Genomic DNA, 15,081 nt, shown 5'->3' on the forward strand with positions numbered 1-15,081 from the left:
CCAGCTGTTTCCTCTGCTGGCGGTCCCGCCCCTTCTCTGAGCCCTGCTGCGCTGCTTCCTCTTCCAGCGGTCCCGCCCTTTCTCTGACGTCAGATTATTGGAGAAAAAAATCCAGATGCGAGTGGAGAAAATGAAGTTTTAGTGACATGTTGCATTTGAGATTACAGAATGCTTTAAGCATCGTCTCCACCATTTGGACATAGTCTGGTGCCTTCCTATTCCCCAGAAAGCTCTCGATTACATACTTCAATGCTATCCGTGCACTTTTCTCACTTTAGCTTAAAAATCTAATTTGAGGCAAACTGTTTTAATATTTCAGAGATTGTTAGAACATTTACTCCAAGCATTAGAAAATATAGAGAAAATCCAAAAATTAGAGGGTTATAATCAAAAAATTAAGGTCAGTTTTTTAATTCAGTGACCCCCAAATCACTATAAAACACCCACTACAATTCATGCTCCCAAACCTCTGTTGCACAGTATTATGATTTTGTTATATGCATTAATTTTATTATGTTAATTTTATGTCATATTATTTTATATTGTACAGGTTTTTGAGTGTTGGATTTGATTATATATATAAAACTGTATGCTTAGAAGTGTATTATAGAACAGAATATACATTTTTGAAGTAAATAAACTTGCAGTTTGGGGTTCTGTTTTTCTATAGTAAGAACCCTGGCAGACACTCACAGGTGTTACTTCTGTGGAGACCCTGGACAATATTCTCAGAAAACCACATTAAAAAGTGGCGGGACTGCTAATGCAGCCGTTTTGGTAGCAAATTTGAAAAAGCAAGATATGATTGAAGTCTACAAAATCCTGAGTAAAGAAGAACAGGTACAAGTGGATTGATTTTTCGTTCCGTCAAAAATTACAAAGACTAGGAAACACTCGATGAAGTTAGACGGAAATACTTTTAAAACCAATAGGAGGAAATTTTTTTTCACTCAGAGAATAGTTAAGCTCTGGAACACATTGCCAAAGGATGTGGTAAGAGTGGATATCGTAGCTGGTTTTAAGAAAGGTTTGGACAAGTTCTTGGAGGAAAAGTCCATAGTCTGTTATTGAGAAAGGCAAGGGGGAAGCCACGGCTTGCCATGTATTGGTAGCTTGGAATGTTTTCTACACCTTGGGTTTTGACCAGGTACTGGTGACCTGGATTGGCCATCGTGAGAACGAGCTACTGGGCTTGATGGACCATTGGTTTGACCCAGTAAGGCTATTCTTATATTCTTATGATACATTCTTCAAAAATTGCACATGCAAATGATGTCAGCAGAGAAGATTTGCTAAATTTACATGCTTCGAGTCTCTGGTGCTAGTGACCGGCACATGCGTAGAATATACAAGGAAAGAGGTGTGAATGTCCCTGGAAAGCAACACAATGCAATCAGCACCACTCATATTTTAACACAAAATACGAGCAGCTCAGAAACAATTCTAAACCTTTGGCATTTGAATTCTGGAATTGCAGGACAAATCCCGGCGTGCTTTGTGAATCTTCCCTGCCGTAAAGCATCAGTGGTGCCATATAAGCCGTAAGCGATGTGTCAATCATAGGCATACAAGAACGATTGAACAAACGGGAGGGGAGAAGCGTCAACTTTTATCAATCGCGCATAAAACACGCCTTTCTCTAAAAAAAACAAACTACTATAATTCAGGTAAATCTTGTAATTTGTGTTTAATGCAAAATTTAGATTCAAACAATTTTTATTGATGCAAACATCATCAAATACAACAAATACATCAAAGCACATCAATAAAGGATCAACTATTATAATATAATATACATAATAAAAGACAAATTCCAATTTCAATAAACCCCCACTATGTGTTTGAACCTTTACCATCCCTCTTCACTCCCACCCCTCCCTATAGTACTCTCTACCCAATGATACTCTCTTCATTTAACTAAGTAAAAGCCCAATTAAGAGATCCAACTTAAAATCACACTTCGGCCCTTAGGATGTAAGTCTTGCAAATAAGAACCCCATATTTGTATAAATAACATCTTTCGCTTTCGTATAATTCCAGCATCTCTAGCTTCCCAAATGGCCAGCTGATGTAATTGGTTTCGCCAATGCCAAAACCTCGGAGGATCGGGGATCGTCCAATATTGTAATATACATTTTCTAGTCAAGAGACTCATTTTCCTACACAACGCCCTATTTCCTTTAGGTAAATGTCCAACAGCCTCTGGCAAATCCAAAATAAAGAAAGAAGGAGAACAGCGCAATGATCTTCCAATTATTTTTGACATATAATGCAAAATTTAATCAAGACCCACAGCCAGAAACACACAAGTCAAGGATATCATACATGCGCTCAAGAAAAAATGTTGGTTTTTAACAAGCGCACAGGAAACATGCCTGTCTCTCCCCAAAACTTAAAAGAAGCGTGATTTTACTACCCTGCACTAAGAATATATAGATATACATTTTGGGCTCCTTTTAACAAGCCACGCTAGCGGGATTAGCGCGTCGGACATTTCATCACGCGCTAACCCCCGCAACCATCTAAAAAACTAACGCCTGCTCAATGCAGGCGTTAGCGGCTAGCGCAGCAGGCGGTTTAGCGCGCGGTATTACGCGCATTAAACCCCTACCGCAACTTGATAAAAGGACCTCTTTGATTTTCATTAGCCACAATCAAAACACACGTGCTGGCATTGTAACGGCACCCCTCCCCCCAGACCGGTCACTGCTTTTTGTCGCCAAAAGCCGCCGCCACTCTTTGAAAACGACTCGACGATTTTGAAGGATCCACCGGAGGGCTCATTTCCATGTTAAAGAGCCCATTTGCATGCCATCGTCGGAGGCTGCTAGAAACCTCGCTAAAGACGGAGATAATCCACCGCTAAAATGCGTGCAGGCTAAACCGCCAGAAAACAGTTTGGCGATGGCGTTAATTGACGCATGTTCAACTTTTATTTATTTTTTTCTTTTCCTGCTGTAATTTGAGCAGCAACAGCAGTCCGCAGGCTTGTGACATCTCTGGAAGATGTTTGTTCATATGTCCATCAGAACTTGCAGCTTAAGGATATTAACTGAGTAATTGCATCCATGGGATGAGAGCCAGTGACAAGGGATGAGGTAGGCAGAAATCAAAAGCCGATCTCCTTGACTTTGCTTTTTCATTTATATATATATATATATATAAATCTTAGAAGGCGATGAAACTGGCACACTTAACTTGGGGGGGTGGGGGGGGAGGTTCTATGTGCGGTAAAAGGAGACCCAGAGCACCCTACTCCTGTGGCAGAGGATGCTGCAGGCCCAAAGCTGGCAGGGTGGTTCTGCATCAGGGAGAGGCCAGTCCGTCCCCCGCCCAACCCTCCTCCTGCCTCCTTAAGCTGCAGCTGCAGAGGGAAGCAGGATCCCATGTGCAGAGCCATCATCACACAGACTACACACACTCTGTCCTTCATGTGACTTAAAGGGGGGGGAAAAAAATACAACCGCTGGATCTGCTAATCCCCCCCCCCCTCCCCGATTCTTCACTTCTGGTCTGAAAGAAAAGATGATTCCGTGAAAACAGGACTGCATGGGGAAGGTAAGGAGGGCAGGGTTTGTTGTGAAGATGGCAAACGTGAAGACGCCTGGGTTTCTAGTGCTTTTTTTTTTTTTTCATCTTGAGCTGGCGTTCGGCTTTAATTGCTAAACCGTTTTAAAGAAAGAACTGGGAGATACCCAGGTCGCGTTTTCTACCATGCCGGCTGATTTGTCTCTAGGGAAAGCCTTACAAGGTGGCTTGAGCCGGGAGTGCTTCTGTATTGCTTTCCAGTGTGTGAGGAAGAAGAGTAGGGGGAGATGCATCAGGCGAGTGGCGCGCAGGACACGCCTAAAAATTAAACTCAGCCTAGAGCCTGGCTTAAAGCTGCCTTAAAATTGGATAGGGATGCTCTGCAGAAGGGCTTTTGTCTCCCTGTCTCTGATTTCCTGTGCTCCGTCTCATCTCGGATTGCCGACTAGGGGGCTTTCAGAAAGCCCAAACGCAGTGTCGGGGAAGGGCCGATGGAGCTCTTTCCCCTCGGAATTGTGGAAAAAACACAGATCGGGTCTAGAGACGTTGGAAGGAAGCGCGATCGCCCCTGCCATTTTGCTTAGGAGCAGCTCCGTTATTGTTTGAAGCCTGCACTGAGCTATCCCATTCAGAACTGGAAAGAAAAAAAAACAACAGACTGGCACTGGGCGGCGTGGGCAGCTGCCCAGGCTTAATCCGAAGATATATTTAGGCAGCCGTCCTAGTTCCAGGCTCCTAAGCTGGAAGCTGCTCTTAAGGATAATCGCTGCAAGGATGGTAGATCAAAGAGGATGAAAGCAGGAACATCCTCAGGCTCCATGGCGCTTCCTCTCCCATCCTAAATTTGATGTCTCTCCTAAATGACTCATGGATAGAATAACGATCATGGTTTGGGAGTTTACAGAAGCATGCATATATGTGTGTGTGTGTATCAGAGGAGTGATACTGGGCTGATGTTTCTCTATTCTTCCCCCCTCCCCTTCTCTAAATCCTGCTGGAGTAACCAGCAGGTTACTGCAACCGCTGACGTCACTGTGTTTGGGTAGATATGCAAATGAGAACGTTGAGTTCCACTAGCCCCCAAACCTGCATCTCTTTTTTCTGCTGCACCGAAGGTGCCAGTAGAGCCGCCCGTCAGAGCTAGTGCCGGCCCCCCTCCCCCTCCCCCTTTTTATTTTTCTTCCCCTGGAATAAAGTCTTTAGCTGTCACCGGAGTAGCAAACAGAAGTCCCTCCATCTGCTCCTTATTTGTGCTTTTCTGTTTTAAAATCCACTGAATAGAGGGGTGAGAGAGAGAATGTAAGCTGTATGGGTTGTTTTGATTTTTTTTTTTTTTTCCAAACCAAGGTCGCATAACACTTGAATCACACATTTACACTGGCTAATATTGCCTGGTGATTTGATGCATCACATCACTAAGCATTTTCTTGCCTTCTTTGTGTAACCAGTGCCCTGATTCAGTGGGGCTGAGAGTGGTCCCAGAGGCAGTACACAACTTTGTTAGTGGGCAATTGTGGCTTAAATGTACAGTCTCCTCAAAATTCTTCCCCCCAGTTACGGGTCCCCTGATGGCTCGCTATAAATTTGGAATATGGTTTCTGTGCAGGAACAGAAAGTTCACTCTGAGAGCATGAATAAGGCAAGCTAAGATGGGTGATAAAAATTCCCATGTATTTCATCTTCTCAACACATATACATGCAACACACACACTACACACACACACAACACGCAACACACACAACACACTTACACAACACACACAACAAACACGACATGCAACACACATGTGACATGCGACACAAATGACATGTGACACGTGACACACATGTGATGCAACATGCGAGATGTGACATGTAACACAAATGACATGTGACATGCGACATGCAACACATGTGACATGCGACATGCGACACACACGAGATATGACATGTAACACATAATATGCGACACATGACATGCGACACACATAACATGACTCATGACATGTGACACACATGATATGCTACATGAGACACACATGAGATATGACATGTGACACACAACATGCGACACATACGACATGCGACACATAACATGCGACATACATGACATGCGTCATTTGACACACACAACATGTGACACGACATGTGACATATATGAAATGACATGCAACCCACATGTCACATGACATGCAACACTCATAACATGTGACATGCGACACACATGACCTGTGACATGTGACACACACGACATGTGACACACGACAATATATACCGTAATTTTAACTCGATGAACGAGCGTCATCTTGCAGTACAAGCGCATATACGTGGGTCACGTCAAACGCGCACAATATATGTGCGTTGCATCACTGATCGCGTCTGAGCGTTAACACATGAACCCGCAGTTCAAGCGCGCACATCTCGCGCTGAGTGCGGCTGAACGTAATAAAAGCATCCCGCCCAATTCGCCCGCAGTATAGTGACTGTTCGAAACGGGTGAGGTCTTGCAATACATTTTCTATTAACATTTTTGTAATGTGGAACGAATCGTCCGAGGTTCCATTATTTCCTATGGGGAAATGTGCTTGGATTATACGAACGCTGTGGATTACGAACATGCTTCTGGGACAAATTATGCTCGCAAACCAAGGCATTGCTGTAACTACAAAAGGTAGCAAAGATAGTCAACACATTTACGGATCTTAGGGGTCCTTTTATTAAGGCGTGCTAACCGATTTAGCGCGTGCTATATGCAAAGGCATCCATTATAATTTATGGGTGCCTTAGCCTATAGAGCGCACTAAATCGGTTAGCACGCCTTAATAAAAAGGACCCCTTAGTCTCCTCCGAGATGTGTTCTCTCTTCTAGTCCCCTGTATCTCATGGACTCCTTGATTGGTTGCCAGGTTTTGAACCTTCTCTGCTCCTTTCTATCAACTCAGGACCTCAGCAGTCCCATTTCTCTCTTACTGCTCTTAGATCTGACTAGTACGAGGGATCTTCAAAAAGTTTCCACACTTATCTTTTTTTTATAAACTATTTATTAAATATCTCAAAAGCAAATTATATCTCTTTACCACTTAATCACCCTGTTTTGCAATACTTTTTTCCCAGCGTCCTACTAACTTGTTAATGCCGTCAGAAAAGAATGTTTTTGGTTGAGCACAAAAATATGAAAGTGCGGAAACTTTTTGAAGAACCCGTGGAACGGCATAATAAAAAAAAAAGTCTAAGTCCATTATGGGCCTAAGGTGCTAGTTGTCCAAAGTCGGCAGTGTCTAAAGTCCATTCTCAAAAAATACATCCAAAATATATATTTTTTTCCAGGAATTGTCTACGTCTACATCCAGCCATTTGATTTTCCAGACCGCTAAGTTGTCTATCTATATACCAAAAAAAATCATCCAAGTCCAAAACGCTTAGAAAAAGACCTTTTGGATGTGGGAGGGGTCAGCAAAGTGATGGACTGGCCACCCAGCCATGGCAACAGAGTATGGGGCACCTTACAGGGCACTGCTGTGAACTTCACAAAAAGGGTGCCATATAAACTTCTCACCACAACTCCCTTGCAGGTCATGGTGAGCCCCCCCCAAAAAAAACCTACTATACCCACCTGCCTACCACCTCAATAGCCCTTATGACTGCAGGTGCCACCTATATGGCAGTACAGTAGGGTTGGGGGGGTGCACATTTTTCACCATGAATGCAGTGGTTAGAGTGGCTTCTGGGCCTGGGTCCTCCTCTCTATGATTCACTAGCCCACCCCCAGACCACTTAAGCCACCTCTATGCAGCTCTACTAGGCTTTCCTATGCCAGGTGCTGATGTTCTGGAGGCAGGTATGTACATTTTTATTCCTATTTGTATGATGGGGGGGAGGGAGAGGGGGGATCAGTGTAGAGAGCTGCACGGGAACGGGGACGACGGGAATCCCGCGGGACCCGCGGGGATCCTGCGGATTCCCCCTTCGGATTGCGGGGATCCCATGGGGACACCCCCTAGGGTTGCAGGGATCCTGCGGGGTTTGTTGCATCTCGAGCCGCGAGCTCGTCTTCTTTTCTTACCTGCCCTAGCAGACATAGCCCACCGGAAGTCCTCCCCGATGTCAGCGCTGACGTCGGAGGGAGGGTTTTGCTTAAGCCCTCCCTCCGACGTCAGCGCTGACATCAGGGAAGACTTCCGTCACCTATGTGCTGCGGCAGTGCAGGCAGGAAATAAAAGATGAGCCTCGCGGCTGGCGGAGTGGTGCGGGTGTGGCAGTTGTGCTGCTGTGGCCTTTTCTAGTATTTTACCATGTCCGGTGCTAGCAATGTGAAATGGCGGAAAACTGTGGTACGGGCCCCTGGTGAGAATTCTTCGCAGCGACGGCTTGGTACCCCTACAGCAGCAGCAACAACTACAAGGCGCAATGTTACATTTGTAACCACTTGCTTTTCCCAGCATGGTGTAACACCTGCCTGCAGAAATACACTTTTTCGGCAGGTCCCATCTAAAAGAAAAATTCCACCAAACACTCCTATTTTGGAGGTGAGAGCTTTACAAGCAAGGTTTAAATGAGAAAGCATTTAGAATGGCACATAGTGGTAACCAAAGATAGATTGATTGTGCTTGGCTTTGACATGTTTTCAGTAATGGCGGTGTATCAAGAAATTTAAACCTAATAGCTTGTTTAATGCAACAGCAATGAGTTGGTATTCTTACTCAAGGTCACACAGCAGTATTTGAAAATCACAGATGTTCCTTTGTTTATAGAACATGTAAAGTGGCACACAGCATGATGGAATGTTAAAAACATTCTGAAGTTTATAGGGATGGCGGGGACGGAGGGGATTCCTCGCGGGGATGGAGGGATTCCTCGCGGGGACGGGTGGGATTTCTGTCCCCGCGCAACTCTCTAGATCAGTGATCACTGGTGGTCTGTGCTTTGTCCCTGCAGTGGTTATCTGGTCACTTTGGATAACTTCTGGGCACTTAGACCTGTTTTTAGATCGCCTAAGTCACAAAGTATAAGTTCCCTCTAGGCCAGGGGTCTCAAAGTCCCTCCTCGAGGGCCGCAATCCAGTCGGGTTTTCAGGATTTCCCCAATGAATATGCATGAGATCTATGTGCATGCACTGCTTCCAATGCATATTCATTGGGGAAATCCTGAAAACCCGACTGGATTGCGGCCCTCGAGGAGGGACTTTGAGATCTCTGCTCTAGGCAGTCTCGTTAAACTTTCGATTATTGCTGTAGGATGACTAAGTCTAGGTTGGCCCACATCGCGCCTACCTCCCGCCATAACCACTCCTCGAGAAATGCCCCCTTTTCACTCTGGGTCCACAGCGGTAGTGATAAAACCTAAGCTGCTTTTAGACATATCTAAAACCCATTTCGATTATCGGCACTTGGATGACCTGTCTTTTAGGTCGTCCAAGTAGCGATTTAGGCGGGTTTTTAGACGTATTTCCGTTTCAATTATGAACCTCGTAGGATCTATGTACCCTGGTCTCCACTTTTTTGGCTCCTCTCTCTCTCCCTTTGCAGGCCATGAGGTGATTTTAGTGCTTAAGAAAAAAAAAGAAAAAGAATCCCTTCTCTGTTCTCTGGGATTCAGCATTCTTTGCTCCTTGCCTGCTCAGCCTCTTTGGACCAGGCGAGTAGGATTTTCCCAGGGTTTGGGTCCCTCCTCTTATCACGTAGGCTGTCAGCAAGTATACACGTGGCTTTTGGGTTCCAATCCTTTCTCCAATTCAGACATGGAAATAAGGGTGTGCATTTGCTTGAAACGATATATCCCATGTCTTTTCATGCAGTTTTTCATGAAATAAGAGGAAAAGATGGGGGGGGGGGCATTTTTGTGTGTGTGTTAATAATGCACACTTTTCCAAAAGAGTGCACACTGTTAGCCAAAAGGACACTTTCTTTCTCGAGAATGCACAGATGTGTGAATCATTGTGCACAAGTGAACACTTGCACGCATGTGCACACTATCAAGAAAGGGTGTGCCCTCTTTTAACTCTACGCCAGGGATCTCAAAGTCCTCCTCGAGGGCCGCAATCCAGTCGGGTTTTCAGGATTTCCCCAATGAATATGCATTGAAAGCAGTGCATGCACATAGATCTCATGCATATTCATTGGGGAAATCCTGAAAACCCGACTGGATTGTGGCCCTCGAGGAGGGACTTTGAGACCCCTGCTCTACGCACACCTTCCGTGCAGCAGAAAAAGAGATGCAGGTTTGGGGGCCAGAGGAACTCAACATTCTCATTTGCATATCTATTTATTTATTTCAAATTATTTGTAACCCTCCTATCTACAAGTCGAGGTGGGGACCAATGTGAACATACACAAACAGCAATTAACAAACAATAAAGTACAATGGCAAAACGCATAAAACATCTGAACTTTACATAATCTTAAAATTACATCTTCCAAAAGATGGTTCAAAGCTGGTGCCAACCATAGCCTAACACTAAAAGATAGAATCTCATATTCCTCTGCTGCTTGTGCCAAAAGCACGTGCAAGTAATACAGTTTTGACTGCTTTTCTAAATTGACAACGCATGGTCAATTGACGTATAGAAACTGACAAGACATTCCATAGAACCAGGCCCCGAACCGACAACATGGAATTCCTATTACCAGCAAGTTTCACGGTTACTAAGGATGGATCTACCCAAACACAGTAACCTGCTGGTTACTCCAGCAGGATTAGAGAATTGCTCTCTTTCTGAAAAGAAAAACAACAACCCCCCCCCTGAAACCCTGAACAAAACCAAAAATTCCCACAAACACCATGGAAATGGACTTTTGGGGCTGTATCTCCCTATATGAAACATGTTGCAGCTTCATTCTCCTCACTTCTCCTGGAGGTTAGGACAAGATTGCCCGGATCATATTTCCTTTTGCTCCTCAAGGCCACTGTACCCGAGGTTCACCTGTTTTGCAGCAACCCCTCTATTCTTTCCTTAGGAGACAGCAGTAGTGTACCAAGGGCAAGGTGGGGGCAGTCTGCCCTGCGTGCAGGGGGTGGGGGGGTGTTGGTGCAATCAAGGGGCTGTGGTTCACTCCGACAGCCCCTGCTCCTTCTGATATCAACGTCTGATCCAGGGCGGGAGACCAGCAGAGCCAATGGCCACACACAAGTGGGCCGCAGCCCAGTGACCAGGAGAAGAGGGTGCTCCGGCCAGAAGAGGGGGTCCTCTGCCCCTGGTTCCTGCCCCACCAGGTATTCCATGGATGACAGGACACATGTCTGGTCTGCCCCTTTACCTTCCCCTTAGCTTCTAGGGTAGGTCAAGGCCCCGATGAGCCCCAGTGTTACGGCCAGCTCAAGGGACTGTAGTGCCCTGAACCAACTTTTTCTTCAATGCACCCTTGCCCACTGCATTGTCCCCCATCCACTTGCAGTCCTGTATCCGTCCATCCTTTCCTTTCCTCCACCCATGATTAAGTAACTCTCCACTCCCTCCTTCTTCCACCACCCATGATCCAATATCACCTCTTCTCTCTCAATCCCCCCCAACTGCCTTCACACTCTAGGGGGCACCAGGAGCAGGAATGATCCACATGCTCTGCCTGCACTCATTGTGGAACATTCCCTCTGCTGTGCACCCCCCCCCCCCCCAAAAGAAAAAAAAGAAAAGAAACAGGAATTTGCAAGAACAGGCAGGAACTGGGCTGAGCAAAGTCAGGGTGTGTGGATTGTTGGTCCTACTGGTACCCTCTATGGTGTTAAGATAGAAAGGGGGAGGGCTGAGAGTAAAGGTGAGATTGGATCACTGGGGGGGGGGGGATAGAAGGAGAAATGCTGGACCAAAATTTTGACATTTTATCTCTGGGCACTCTGAGCCAGTGCTCATCTGGTCCATGAGTTGAGCCAGCCCTGCCTAGGGTGGGAAACCCATCACAACACACCACACTGTATTTTTGCTTCTTATTAAACATCTCTGGAACAGGAAGACCACTTCCTCCTCCCTATTGAATACCTCTCTAGGAGAGGAAAACCTCAGCTGCTCCCCACGACTCTGGGCTTTAAACTTCCCTAATATTTGAAGATCCATCGTTGTCGGGTTACTACCTTAGAATAGATCACCCCCTTCATTAATTTGACTGGCATCTGCTCTGCAGCAGGGACCCAGAATATTTCTTCTGCCACTGGATTGTAACATCCTGCTACATTTGTAATGAGGGGAAAAAAAGGTTGAAATGAGTTTTTCAATCTGTTGTCGTGTACAATTTGTCACAAACAGAGGCAACATTATTATCTTCTGGCTTTTCAAAGCAACAGCATTACTGAGGAGTTTGTAATCAATTATGTGGCAGTCCGGGAGGAAAAAAAAAATAATTTCAAACGATTGTTTTGCTTTTCATGTTTGCAGCTGCCGCATTCTAGTGGTGATTACAAATATTAATCAAAAGAGGAAACATTTTAAAAAAGCAGAAAGAAAACCTGCTTAAAGCTGATTTAGGCTGTTTATAGTATAGGAGCCGAAGCCCCTGGAACAAATTTGGGCCCCCTTTTATCAAGCTGCATAAGGATATTTTGTTCTAGACTGCTGTGGTAAAAACTCCGACGTTCATAGGAATTCTTTGAGTATCGGAGCTTTCACCGCAGTGGTCTGTGATTTTAAAAAACCTTACGCAGCTTGATAAAAGGGGGCCTTGATGTCTGGGAAGCATTGTTCCCTCTAAGCTGAGTGGGAGTCCTCCAATTACAGCATGTGTGTGTGTGTGTGTGTGTGTGTGAGAGGGGGGGGGGGTTGCTACTTTGATATTGCGTTTTCATTTGCCTGGGGCAGGCAAGTTCCCTAAAGTCCTGCAGAGCTTGCCTGTTTCTCAATATTGACAATGTGATAGTGAAACAGCACCCCCCACTGGCAGGACTGTAGGTGAAGGACTCCCACTTAGTTAATAGGAAATAGTGCTCGGAAGCACATATGGGGGGGGGGGGGGGACACACCATAAGTGGAGGCATAATTAAAATGCTTTAAATGGCCAGGGGAGGCTCCTAACTGTTTTAATTACCTGTCTGCGGCTAACTGGAATATTCACCAGCATATAACTAGTTAATACCACTAAAAGTGTCTGGTTCATTAAAATGATGGGTGACTACTTTATGTTTGAATTTTTTACTACCTGTATTTGTTATATGATATAATAAATGAATAAATTATGCCATGCAGCTTATTTAAAAAAATTGGGATAGATTAAATTATACATTCTGGTGTGAATCCCTCTGTTATATTTTTAAAATGGAGCAGTTCATGGCCATTCAGCAGGCAAATTACAAGAAATTTATGGATATTTGGGAACCATTAACTAAATAGAAACATAGAAACATAGAAAAAGCGGCAGAAAAGGGCTATAGCCCACCAAGTCTGCCCATTCCAAGTATCCTCCCCCCTGAGTTTACTCCCTTAAAGATCCCACGTGAGTATCCCATTTTCTCTTAAAATCCGTCACGCTGCTGGCCTTTATCACCTGGAGTGGGAGTCTGTTCCAATGATCCACAACTCTCTCGGTGAAGAAATACTTCCTGAAGTCGCCATGAAACTTCCCTCCCCTGATTTTTAGCGGATGCCCTCTGGTGGTTGAGGGTCCCATGAGCCGGAATATATCATCTTCTGACTCGATGTGCCCCGTGATATACTTATACGTTTCAATCATATCTCCCCGTTCCCTTCTTTCCTCAAGTGAGTACATCCGCAATTTCTCTAGTCTTTCTTCATACGTGAGATCCTTGAGCCCCAAGACCATCCTGGTGGCTGTTCGCTGTACCGACTCGATTCTCAGCACGTCCTTTCGGTAGTGAGGTCTCCAAAACTGAACGCAGTACTCTAAGTGAGGCCTCACCATGGCTCTGTACAACGGCATCATAACTTCAGGTCTCCTGCTGACGAAACCTCTGCGGATACACCCCATCATTTGTCTTGCTCTGGAGGAAACCTTCTCCACTTGATTGGCAACCTTCATGTCCTCGCTAATGATCACTCCTAGATCGCGTTCCGCTGTGGTCCTAACCAAGGTTTCACCATTTAGTACATAAGTTCTACGCGGGTTTCTCTTTCCCAGGTGCATTACCTAAATACTGTAAGGATTGATCTCTTTAGATGTCCCTCTAAACATACATATCCAAGGCGGGAGGGTGGGGGAGGGGGTACGTTTTGGAATTGGTTTAGGGGGTATGTTTTGATTGGTCTTGAAGGTATTTATTGATTAATAAGTGGAAGAGTGGGGAGAAATAATTTTCTTTTTTTTTTTATAAATTTTTATAAGCTTAATGTGCTTTAATTTTAATATTCTATGTAAGTGTATTAATTATTGTGCACATCTGTAGTTTAAAAATTGAATAAAAATAAAATAAAATAAATAAATGAATAAATCTATAAATTAAAAAAAAATTAAAAAAAAGTGTCTGGTTCATGCCCAAGACAAAACCAGCTATTTGGGGGGCATTTCCAGGGTGGAGTCAGCTCTTAGCTGGTTAAGTACTGATGTTTGGCACTTAACTGGCTAGGGTACAGTGATGTGCGGTCAGGGCCTTCAGGGGATTCACCCCACCCCTTAAAGGCCTTGAGGGCACTGCTCTGAATTCTATTGGTTGAGCAGACAACAGGCTTCTGCTGCTCAGCCAATCAAATTCAGATCTGTATTGTCAGGGCCTTCAGGGGGATTCGGGGAATCTCAAGCCCAAGAGCCCTGTTTTTTAAAATTTTTTATTGGTTTACTTTTTGTTTGATGCAGTTTGACTGGTTGACCAGGCTGCCTACTTAACAAATCAAACTGCATGAAGCAAAAAATAAACAACAACAAAAAAAGCAGGGCTGCAGAGCTGGGGATTCACTGAATCCCCTGAAAGTCCTCACCTCATGCCTCTACTAGGGTAACTGCATAAATAGGACCACATAAAAGTCAGTGCTATCTTTAGGCAGTTCACCATATCTTATCTTTATTAAAACGTGACATACTGTTCAATGGCCAGAAAAGGTTTCTCAGCAGTTTACATAGTTGAATAAAACAATCATTAAAAATATATAAATCTTTTGAGGTCAAGTTATAAGACAATAACATGGCATAGTACATCAGTTTAAAAGGTGTGTGGGGGGGGGGGGGAACTGAATATCACGCTTTACTGGCTATGTTTTCGCCACCTGTATATAGACCTATTGCCAACATACCACTTTTTCTTAAACTAATGGAAGGACTGGTTAACATTGTTCTCATGAAATATTTAGAGAAGTTCAACATTCTACACGACTCTCAATCTGGTTTTCGCACAAATTACAGTACGGAAACAGTCTTAGCTTCGCTGACTGATTACCTTTTCCATCTGTTTTCCCAGGGAAAAAGTGCACAGGTACTTCAGTTTGATTTGAGCAGTGCCTTTGACCTTGTTAACCATGGCATTCTGCCTTTGACCTTGTTGACCATGACATTCTGCCTTTGACCTTGTTGACCATGACATTCATGCCTCGATTCTATTGGCATTTCTGGACAGGTACTAAATTGGTTTACAGGCTTCTTAAAAAAACGCATCTACCAGGTTCACAGTGAAGGAACCTTTTGACTTAAAATTGAAATCGTATATATA

The 15,081-nt window shown here is 44.4% G+C and overlaps 1 protein-coding gene across 2 annotated transcripts in view; it reads left to right on the plus strand.

The window, feature by feature from the left end:
• SLC6A15 (solute carrier family 6 member 15) overlaps positions 1-15,081 on the plus strand; it is a 132,371-nt gene that overhangs the window by 51,951 nt on the left and 65,339 nt on the right. The window contains exon 1 of one of the 2 annotated variants that reach the window (XM_033951660.1): positions 3,437-3,558. The exons of the other annotated variant lie outside the window; for it this stretch is intronic. The gene's annotated coding sequence lies outside the window, so the exon portion shown is untranslated. Of the gene's footprint in view, positions 1-3,436; positions 3,559-15,081 lie in introns of those variants that run through there. 2 annotated transcript variants of the gene reach the window in all.

The sequence above is a fragment of the Geotrypetes seraphini genome, chromosome 7, assembly GCF_902459505.1.
Source record: "Geotrypetes seraphini chromosome 7, aGeoSer1.1, whole genome shotgun sequence".
Taxonomy (NCBI): domain Eukaryota; kingdom Metazoa; phylum Chordata; class Amphibia; order Gymnophiona; family Dermophiidae; genus Geotrypetes; species Geotrypetes seraphini.